Below are 10,745 nucleotides of genomic sequence, written 5' to 3'. Positions count from 1 at the left end.
TCCTGAAGCTAGGCTACGGCCATGTCCTCAGTTCTGGCCCATGAACCATGAGCAGAAGTGATATGTCAGTTCAGTTCAATTCAGTTGCTCACTTGTATCCGACTCTTTGCGACCCCATGGACTGCAGCACGCCAGGCCTCCCTGTCCATCACCAACTCCTGGAGTTCACCCAAACTCATGTCCATTGAGTCGGTGATGCCATCCAGCCATCTCATCCTCTGTTGTCCCCTTCTCCTCCTGCCTTCAATCTTTCCCAGCATCAGGTCTTTTCAAATGAGTAAGTTCTTCGCATGAGGTGGCCAAAGTATTAGAGCTTCAGTTTCAGTATCAGTCCTTCCAATGAATATTCAGGACTGATTTCCTTTAGGATGGACTGGTTGGGTCTCCTTGCAGTCCAAGGGACTCTCAAGAGTCTTCTCCAGCACCACAGTTCAAAAGCATCAGTTCTTCGGTGCTCAGCTTTCTTTATAGTTCAACTTTCACATCCATACATGACTACACATTCTGGCTAAATTCAGTTCAGTTCAGTTCAGTCGCTCAGTCGTGTCCGACTCTCCGCGACCCCATGAATCACAGCACGCCAGGCCTCCCTGTCCATCACCAACTCCCGGAGTACACTCAAACTCATGTCCACAGAGTCGGTGATGCCATCCAGCCATCTCATTCTCCGCCGTCCCCTTCTCCTCCCGCCCCCAACCTTTCCCAGCATCAGAGTCTTTTCCAGTGAGTCAACTCGTCTCATGAGGTGGCCAAAGTATTGGAGTTTCAGCTTTAGCATCAGTCCCTCCAATGAACATCCAGGATTGATCTCCTTTAGAATGGACTGGTTGGATCTCCTTGCAGTATAAGGGACTCTCAAGAGTCTTCTCCAACACCACAGTTCAAAAGCATCAATTCTTCGGCGATCAGCTTTCTTCACAGTCCAACTCTCACATCCATACATGACCACGGGAAAAACCATTGCCTTGACTAGACGGACCTTGGTCGGCAAAGTAATGTCTCTGCTTTTTAATATACTATCAAGGTTGGTCATAACTTTCCTGCCAAGGAGCAAGCGTCTTTTAATTTCATGGCTGCAATCAGCATCTGCAGTGATTTTGGAGCCCAAAAAAACAAAGTCTGACACTGTTTCCATTGTTTTTCCATCTATTTCCCATGAAGTGATGGGACCAGATGCCATGATCTTTGTTTTCTGAATGTTGAGCTTCAAGCCAACCTTTTCACTCTCCTCTTTCACTTTCATCAAGAGGCTTTTGAGTTCCTCTTCACTTTCTGCCATAAGGGTAGTGTCATCTGCATATCTAAGGTTATTGATATTTCTCCCAGCAATCTTGATTCCAGCTTGTGCTTCTTCCAGCCCAGCGTTCCTCATGATGTACTCTGCATATAAGTTAAATAAGCAAGGTGACAATATACAACCTTGACGTACACCTTTTCCTATTTGGAACCAGTCTGTTGTTCCATGACCGGTTCTAACTGTTGCTTCCTGACCTGCATACAGGTTTCTCAAGAGGCAGGTCAGGTGGTTTGGGATTCCCATCTCTTTCAGAATGTTCCACAGTTTATTGTGATCCACACAGTCAAAGGCTTTGGCATAGTCAATGAAGCAGAAATAGATGTTTTTCTGGAACTCTCTTGCTTTCTCCATGATCCAGCGGATGTTGGCTAAATTAGTGAAGAGCTAATATGCCCCCTGCATCTCTTTTTCCACTTGGTGGCCCCCATATTAATGGTAGAGCCTCCAACTAAAAAGCTGCCTACATCTCTGAGTTATCCCTGAAAAAATACTGCCCTAGAGAGTTGCCCAATGCTCATCAGACTTCGCATAAGCAAGAAACCAACTTTTGTGATGTAAAGTCACAGGGATTTCAGGATTTCTTTGTTCCTGTAGCTTGGATTAGCTAGCTTAACTGAGGTACCAAACAACTCGCTCAAGTTTGGTCAGCAAGTGAATAGTAGAGTTAAGATTAGAACCCAAGTCTCCTGAACTGTCAGTTCAGGACCATACTTTATTATCACAGGAGAGTCAGTGTAGGCACCATCATACCAAGTCATTCAGAAAACGGACCAGTCAGCTGGAAACAGACAGACTATGTAATGAGCCAATAAAGATGTGGTACCCATGGATCAAAGTCCAGAACCAGAGAAGGTGTGACCCAGAAGGACAGAAGCCTCAGTGTTCAGCCTTCATATGGGACCAGAGAAGATGTATCTGGGGGTACAGATAACCAAGATTATCCACAATGGTTCCTTTATGTCCAATTTGCACAGATTTTCCAAGTTGATAACAACTGCCCCTAGACCCTGTAGCCCAGCAAATAAATTAAATGCCCCAAAAGAAGTGTTTCCACCTTTCTGTGTGTGTACAGCAGCCATTAAACACAAACAGGAATCCTATGCCTCAGACCCAGATTAATTCAACATGACATAGAATTTTTAAAAACAACAAATCAGGGTTGGGGGGGGGATGAAGTTTTGGTTGCTAGGCAACGTCAGTACAAAGCTCTTCCCTTCTCTTCCAGAGCATGCTCTCCATCTTCATGGACAAAAAGTCAAAGAGTCCTCAGCGACAGGCATATATTTGGTTGTGACATCAATACACAGCAAATTGAATTCTTCCTGAAAACAACAAACTGCATTGCGTCAAGCACTTCAGGGTTCCAAATTACTCCCCTCGGTGCACAGGATGATATTTTCTGTTCTGAAATACTCATTTTTCTCTGTACAAACAGGTCAGATGGATACCTTTGGGCAGTAATCAAAATAGAAGCAGAGATTTTGCAAAGTCACGCTAGTCTCTTCTCTCCCAAGAACAGAAGGGGCTTAGCTGGGCACCATTCTCTGTCTGCATGTCAGGCTGCTGCTGCTAAATCGCTTCAGTCGTGTCCGACTCTGTGCGACCCCATAGATGGCAGCCCACCAGGCTCCTCTGTCCCTGGGATTCTCCAGGCAAGAACACTGGAGTGGGTTGCCATTTCCTTCTCCAATGTGTGAAAGCGAAAAGTGAAAGTGAGGTCGCTCAGTCGTGTCCGACTTAGTGACCCCTTGGACTGCAGCCTACCAGGCTCCTCTGTCCATGGGATTTTCTAGGCAAGAGTGCTGGCATGTCAGGCAGCACTTGTCAAAGGGAAATGTCTCTCCCAGTCTCCCCCTGAGAAATGGATGCTTCACCCCTGCTCTGACCTCCTCAGACACATACACTTATACTCAAATGTGAACAGAAGGAAAGCTAGCCATAAGCATGGTGACCACATCTCTGGAACAGTCTAGAACACCTTCCACTGACCCTCTGGGTTACACAACTTCTTGCATTTCTTTGCTCAGTTTCTTCTTCCCCCACCCTTTCACTTTCAGCTTGGCTTCACCCTCTGGCCCTTATAGTTACCTCAGCATCCTTTGCTCAGCATCTGTTTTTGACCCAGTTCCCAGGATGAAGCTTACCAGCATCACTGGAACTCATTTTTGCTAGGAGCCCCCAGCTCCAAATAGAAGGGCAACTTCCTGGAAGAAAGGGAAATGAAAATGCACTTTAGGGGATGACATCCAAATGCAGTTGCTCTAGAGATGCCACTTGACCTGAAAAGAACCAGGGATTAGGATGGCCTCCATAGCAGTCCCCTCGCGGACACAGAGAGTTTCTCTGAAGAACTCACTAGGTGTAAGACACCGTGAGAACTATAAAGAACATAAAAGAAGAAATGTCATGATTTTAGAGGAAGTAAGACCAACATTGGAGAAGGAAATGGCAACCCACTCCAGTGTTCTTGCCTGGAGAATCCCAGGGATGGGGGAGCCTGGTGGGCTTCCATCTATGGGGTCACACAGAGTCGGACACGACTGAAGTGACTTAGTAGCAGCAAGACCAACACAAAGAATGCAGCCCTGACTATTCACATCACTCAATTTTGTTTCTAAGAGAATTTTACAAGAGATAAGGAAGCCAGGAAAAGGGAGACAGACGATAATTTTAGAGATTGCTGCTGCTGCTGCTGCTGAGTCACTTCAGTCGTGTCCGACTCTGTGTGACCCCATAGATGGCAGCCCACCAGGCTCCCTCGTCCCTGGGATTCTCCAGGCAAGAACACTGGAGTGGGTTGCCATTTCCTTCTCCAATGTGTGAAAGTGAAAAGTGAAAGTGAAGTCACTCGGTCATGTCTGACTCATAGCGACCCCACGGACTGCAGCCCACCAGGCTCCTCCATCCATGGGATTTTCTAGGCAAGAGTACTGATTATCAGATGCCAAATTCACAGTGACTGTCCTGTTGGCCAGGAGGCCCCCAGAATGCTGTCCAAGGTACTTGGCAGAAACAGGGACCTGTTAAATCCTGACTCCCTGGTTTGGCCTCTTTATTGATCCCTCCCACGTCTGATCTCTGAATGGTTTGGGGAGACTGGGGTCTCACTCTCATTGCTCTCATACCTGTAGAATCTTCCTGCTTCATTGCCAATGCCCAATTCCCATCTTCTCTGATTTTCACCTCTTCCACCCCATCTATCTGGAACCAGCTGCCCACATTAGGTTCTTGAATTCAGCACAATCCCCCTCTGCCTGACTTCTGTCTTCCCTCCCCAAAGCCTACATTAGATACCACAGTGGTAACCACTGGGAACACAAAATCAGGGGGGGAAATGTTGCCCTTATCTTTAAGGGGCTTATCATCCAAAATAGGTAACCAACACACACACAAAGTTACAAGTACCACGGAGGCTAACACCTGGACAGCATGGATGCTCTTGGCTGGAGCATCTACATGAATGGCAACAGTTAAGTTTTTCAGTTCATTTCAGCTGAATCTGGTGCAAGCAAAACATCTATGCAGGAAAAAAATTCCCACCAAGAAAGTTCAGTTCCTATCCTTCAGACAAGGATAATGCTTGAACTTCCCTGCTTAATCCAGTACTCTGAACACAGGGCATTTCTGGACACAGAAAACATGCCCATTCAAGTTATAATATTGAAAGGTAATTCATTCAAAGGGACTTCTGGTCTTTTGCTGCTTCTGGTCTCCCTGCCTCTCCCTCTTACACTGCCACCAACCCCACCACATACACACTGACACACATACACACACACACACACCTATAGCCATTTTTCATCCAATATGCTCTACAAACTTCGAGGGTACTTCACAAACACTAGATCGTATCATTATATCATTTCCCTCCTATCCCCTGTGGCATCACAGCCGGACACATGTGTTTCAATCCATTTCCTTCACCTCCCCACACTGTCATGGAGGTGAAGCCAGCATCAGGCAGAAATAAAGCCAGATCCCAGTAAAGGAGCTGTCTCTTCATCTTGGCTCTGCCCAACCTTGTATGACCCTGAAGCAGCTTATTTTCCATTTCTCGTTGAGTGTTCTAGTAAGCACAGACCTAAGATCTTTGTAAAGTCAAAGCAGATTACATTCTTGGCTTCCTCTCTATTGATTTGGCTTCCCACGATGTCCTTGAAAAAATGGAATTGGTCTGCCAGGATTTATACTTTATGAGGTCTCACATTATCACCCTGAAATCTGCTTTCCTCCAAGGGCTTTCAGGCCCATACCAGTTTCTTCAACATTTTTTCAAGTAGAGAAGTGCATCTCTGAGGATCTTCTCATCCACACTGAAATCTTGCAGAAATGAGAGCTCTGTGTGTGACGGATTTGATAGAATAAGTTCATAGCATGAGAAAACTGCCTGCACTGCACAGAATGGTGATCAATGGAAGTCGTGACGAATAGCATCCTTCAGATATTGTAAAATGGCCTAATCGGTGGATCCAAACTCAGAATTCTAAAGCAGAAAATTAGCAAATAGAAAGTTTGTTCTATTAGACTGTTGACTTGAAAACCAGTCACAGCCTGAAAACTTAGAGTCAGGTTTTATTTGATGGGAATTTTTATGACTTCAAGCCCGGGAGGCAGTATCTCAAGAGGCACTGAGAGAGCTGTTCCGAGGAGGTGAGGGGCGGGGAGGAGTCGGGTTATACAGAAGTTTGCAAAAAGGAGCAGGTAGTCTGAACATCAAAATATTATTGTTAATTAAGGAAAAGCAGGTATCTCAAGTCAAGGAATTGAGGGCTTTTCTGTGTATGGGAGGATGAAAGGTCTGGGCTTACTGAAATCTTTCCTTTCATATGCATCTCAATTATCTGGGGCCAAAATCCTGCATTTTTTCAGACTCCCCCACACCCCAGCTCCTCAGTGCTCACTGTTGGGCGTGGCTGTGCTTGATGGCTGCCGGAGAGCAGGCATTGTTTTTCCTGGATGCCCTTCAGTTCAGTTCAGTTCAGTTCAGTTCAGTCGCTCAGTCGTGTCCGACTCTTTGTGACCCCATGGACTGCAGCACACCAGGCTTCTCAGAAATTCACATTTGGAGGGCCGGAATGGCTGGTGGCTGTGACATCCTTGTTTATTGATATGGCAGGAAATACTCCATTTCTCAAAAAACAAGCTCAGTTCCAAGGGCAAGAAGATCCCGAGGCAGTCCGAAGATGGCTTCGATGATTCTAAGAGCCCAATCAGTTGCACAAAAGACTTCTGAAAGGCGTGCCACTCAAGGAGCAACAAATATTTTGTCCTTCTGTCTTTGGAATCCTAGAACCAAATCCCTGTTTCCAAAACGACCTAGCTCTGAGTGCTCATGTGCTAAGTTGCTTCAGTCATGTCCAACTCTGTGTGGTACCATGGACTGCAGCCCGCCAGGCTTCTTTGTCCATGAGGACAGAATTCTCCAGGCAAGAATACTGGAGTGGGTTGCCATGCCCTCCCCCAGGGAATCTTCCAGCCTAGCTCTACTGGTGTTCTTTCCTAGAATGACTAAGCTCTGAATATTTTAGCAAGAGTACTTTTAGCAGGGTAAAAGCACATTTTAATGTGTGTGTGTGTGTGTGTGTCGTGTTTGTTTTGTTTTGTTTTGTTTTTGCAATTGTTCTCAGCAAGGCAGCAGTGAGCAGTGATGTGAATTGAGATCTTAATTCCCTACCCAGGAACTGAACCTGGGCAGCCTGGATGGGATCCAGGAATCTGAGCCACCAGACCAGCGCAGGTTAGAGGCTAGAAGCTACTTTTTTCTGGATCTTTGCCCCCAGTGAAAAATGCATCTGTCCCAGAGGCAGAAACTGTAAATACAGGTACCAAGTTTATTACTAGAGACATAGCACAACAACAAGTGGGCAAGCACAGAGAGAAATGGTTTGTTTAATAAAGACGGAAGAAAGCAGAGACACACGCCTGGAGAGAAGGGCTGTGGGTGCCCCCTTAGTGAGGAGGTGCATAGTAAAGAGGCAGTTAAGTCATTTATTCTTTGTCTACCTTTAGCCAACTATCCTGTTCCTTTTTCCACACCTAACCTACCCTGGGACACTCCCCTGGGTATGCATGCTCCCCTCAGCCAAGATGGATCTCCAAGTGAAGGCTTCTGGGAGGTATAAGACTCATTATGGCCTGGAATTATCCCTGATTTTGACCCGCAAAGAGCCTTTCTGTGCATGTGTAGTGTCTCCCTTGTCCTAAAAGAGAGGGGACTAGAGATCCCTTAATCCTTTACTCAAACAGGGTTTTGCCCCTATTTGTCTTTCCCATGACTATTACCTTGCAGTGTTTACAAGAGATAAATACTGGCTATTTACCCTATCTCTGTTGGGAGGCTGATTGTAAATGCCTTTGCTGGAGCCCACCTATCTCATGTCTCAGAAAATGCCAACAGTTGTTAAGTATCCAGCCTGAAGCCCACTGCTTCGGGCCCTGTGAAATGTAAACAGGGGGCCAGTTGTAAATGTCTAACCTGGAGCCTATCTATCTCCTACATCACAATGACTGTCAGTATGAATAAATTCCTTTTGGAAGACCCTAAGCTAGTTTCCGGGGTGGGGGGGTGGTTGTGATTTACCTCTAGACCTATCCACCAAAAATATAGGCATACATTTATAGCTAAGGTATACCTACAGCTATAAACATATACCTACATACAAGAGAATGAGATGGCTGGATGGCATCACCGACTCTGTGGACATGAGTTTGAGTGTACTCCGGGAGTTGGTGATGGACAGGGAGGCCTGGCGTGCTGTGATTCATGGGGTGGCGGAGAGTCGGACACGACTGAGCGACTGAACTGAACATACATTCAAAAATATTTTTGAAATGAGTGGAATTCTAGCATCCTGCAGAAAATATTAGGACGCTAGAATTCCAATCATTTCAAAAATATTTTTGAATGTATGTAGGTGTATGTTTACAGTTGTAGGTATACTTTAGCTATAAACGTATGCCTATATTTTTGGTGGCTAGGTCTAGAGGTAAATCACAACCTCCCCCTGCAAACTAGCTTAGGGTCTTCCAAAAGGAATTTATTCATACTGACTGCTTTCCTACTGCCCTGCAAGTTTTTCTATCTTAAAATATATTGTCTAAGTGGAAAAAAGTCCCTGTATTGATCAACCAGTATTCCATGGACAGAGGAGCCTGGTGGGCTGCAGTCCATGGAGTCGCTAAGAGTCAGACACGACTGAGCAACTTCACTTTCCCTTTTCACTTTCCTGCACTGAAGAAGGCAATGGCAACCCACTCCAGTGTTCTTGCCTGGAGAATCCCAGGGACAGGGGAGCCTGGTGGGCTGCCGTCTGTGGGGTCACACAGAGTCAGACACGACTGAAGTGACTTAGCAGCAGCAGCAGCCCTGCACCAGCACTGTGAGGTTAGTCTGGGGAGGAAACTAGAGAAGAATCATATGATGTGATATATGTTTCAAACAAGATCACTGCCTACTCAGGAAAATCAACCCATGAACTTGCAGAAGAATATTTAACATTTAAATTGTGTGACACTGTCCGGGCTGCATTAAGAGGTGAGGAGGGACAACATGTTGAAAGGATCTGGGATGGACATGTGCCTATTTCAGGGATGTGCTCTGCACTTCTTTCAACCAGAGAGGACCCTGGTCCAACCTCAAAATCAAGGTCAGTGCTCCCCTTTCAGCGAATCCTTCATCAATCCCTGTGGGCCTGCATTGTTTCCTTGGGACTGCATCAGTCCCCTTCGTCAGCATTAATTATTCCTTTTGCCAAACCCCAAAGTAGCACTTTGCTTGTACTTTTGTTAAAATCATTACTTAATTCTGTGTTAATTTATAATTAACTAGTAAATATCTATCTCTTCTAATAAGCGTCTTGAAGCAGTTTCCCAAGATTCTCTCCCAAATCAGCACCTTGCATTGTTTTAAAAATATATTGTCAATGTTCAATAAAGATTTGTTGATTTTATTTACTATTGTCATGATACAGAGATTATACTTTCACAGAATAATTCATGTGCCTTTCATATTAGTGTCCTATTGACTATGGAGCCTCAGATGAAATAAGATATGTAAAGTTCTAATATACTGTTCACCATTAAAGCACACATATTCATGTTTTCAATAATGTATTACTTTCCTCTATACATTATACATCAGATATTTTCCCATAGAAAAAAAGTGAATTCAATCCAACAAAGTATAATATTATGCCAATAGCATGATAAAGTTATTTTCTCCTTCTTTAACATTCACATTTGGTAAGAGCCCGGTTAAGTACAAGGAAGCTCTTAAACCACACCCAACACATTTAGAATATCCTGGGGGGAAAGTGTTTTTAAAAAAGTATTATGTCATATTAGTAATATCTAACATGTATGATTGGAGAAGGCAATGGCAACCCACTCCGGTGTTCTCGCCTGGAGAATCCCAGGGACGGGGGAGCCTGGTGGGCTGCCGTCTATGGGGTCGCACAGAGTCAGACACGACTGAAGCGACTTAGCAGCAGCAGCATTTATGATACACTTACTGGTTGCCAGGCAGTGTGCTAAACCTTTTACATAAATTAGCTCATTAATTTATCACAAAACTTCAGATTCTAACCTTTTGTCGTTGTTATCACATGCTCTTCCCCTGTCCTTGTGAGTTGGTCTTTTAAAAATCTTTTTGTTTAGTTTTAGTGGAATTGCTAAAGGGAAAATATTTGATGTTTGTGTTTAATCTGCCTTCTTAGTCTGACCAGAATCCAGCGTTTATTAAAATGAAGGTATTTTTAGGATAGTAATCAAGAGATCAGGCCTTGATGACAGACTGCTCGAGTTTGAATCCCTATTCTAAAAATTATTAACTATGAGACCCTTAGATACTATTCAGAGAGAAAAAAAGAATTTTAAAATATCATTAAATCCCTCAGAGACAGAAGAGAAGGTTTGCAGCCATGAAATAAAGACAGAGTGATACTTTAAAACAAACAATAGTCAAGAAACAAAAAAAATGGCTTCTTGAAATTAAAAAACACAATAGCACAAATTTAAAAATCAATTGAAGTGGTGGAAGATAAAATTGAGAAAATCTCCCAGAAAGATAACAACATAGAAAATAAGAAAGAAAAGCAGGGAATATCAGAAGACAATTCTAGATGCTGAACCTTAAATAAAGGAAATTTCAGAAAAAGAGAGTAAAGAAAATGGGTAGGGAGGAAATCATCAATGAAATAATGCAAGAAAATACCTAGAACTGAAGTGTGTGCATTTCCAGAATGCAGGGGCTCCCTTTAAAAACTGTTGCCTGAACACTATTTACAATAACTAGGACATGGAACCAACTTAGATGTTCATTGACAGATGTATGTATAAGGAAGTTGTGCTACATACATACAATGAAATATTACTCAGCTCTAAAAAGGAGTAGCTTCCCTGGTGGCTCAGCTGGTTAAAGAGTCTGTCTGCAAAGCGGGAGACCACGTTC

Source organism: Moschus berezovskii, chromosome 13 (assembly GCF_049115385.1).
Source record: "Moschus berezovskii isolate FMDL1 chromosome 13, NW_MosBer_1.0, whole genome shotgun sequence".
Classification (NCBI taxonomy): Eukaryota; Metazoa; Chordata; class Mammalia; order Artiodactyla; family Moschidae; genus Moschus; species Moschus berezovskii.
Note: the sequence above shows the minus strand (reverse complement) of the source record.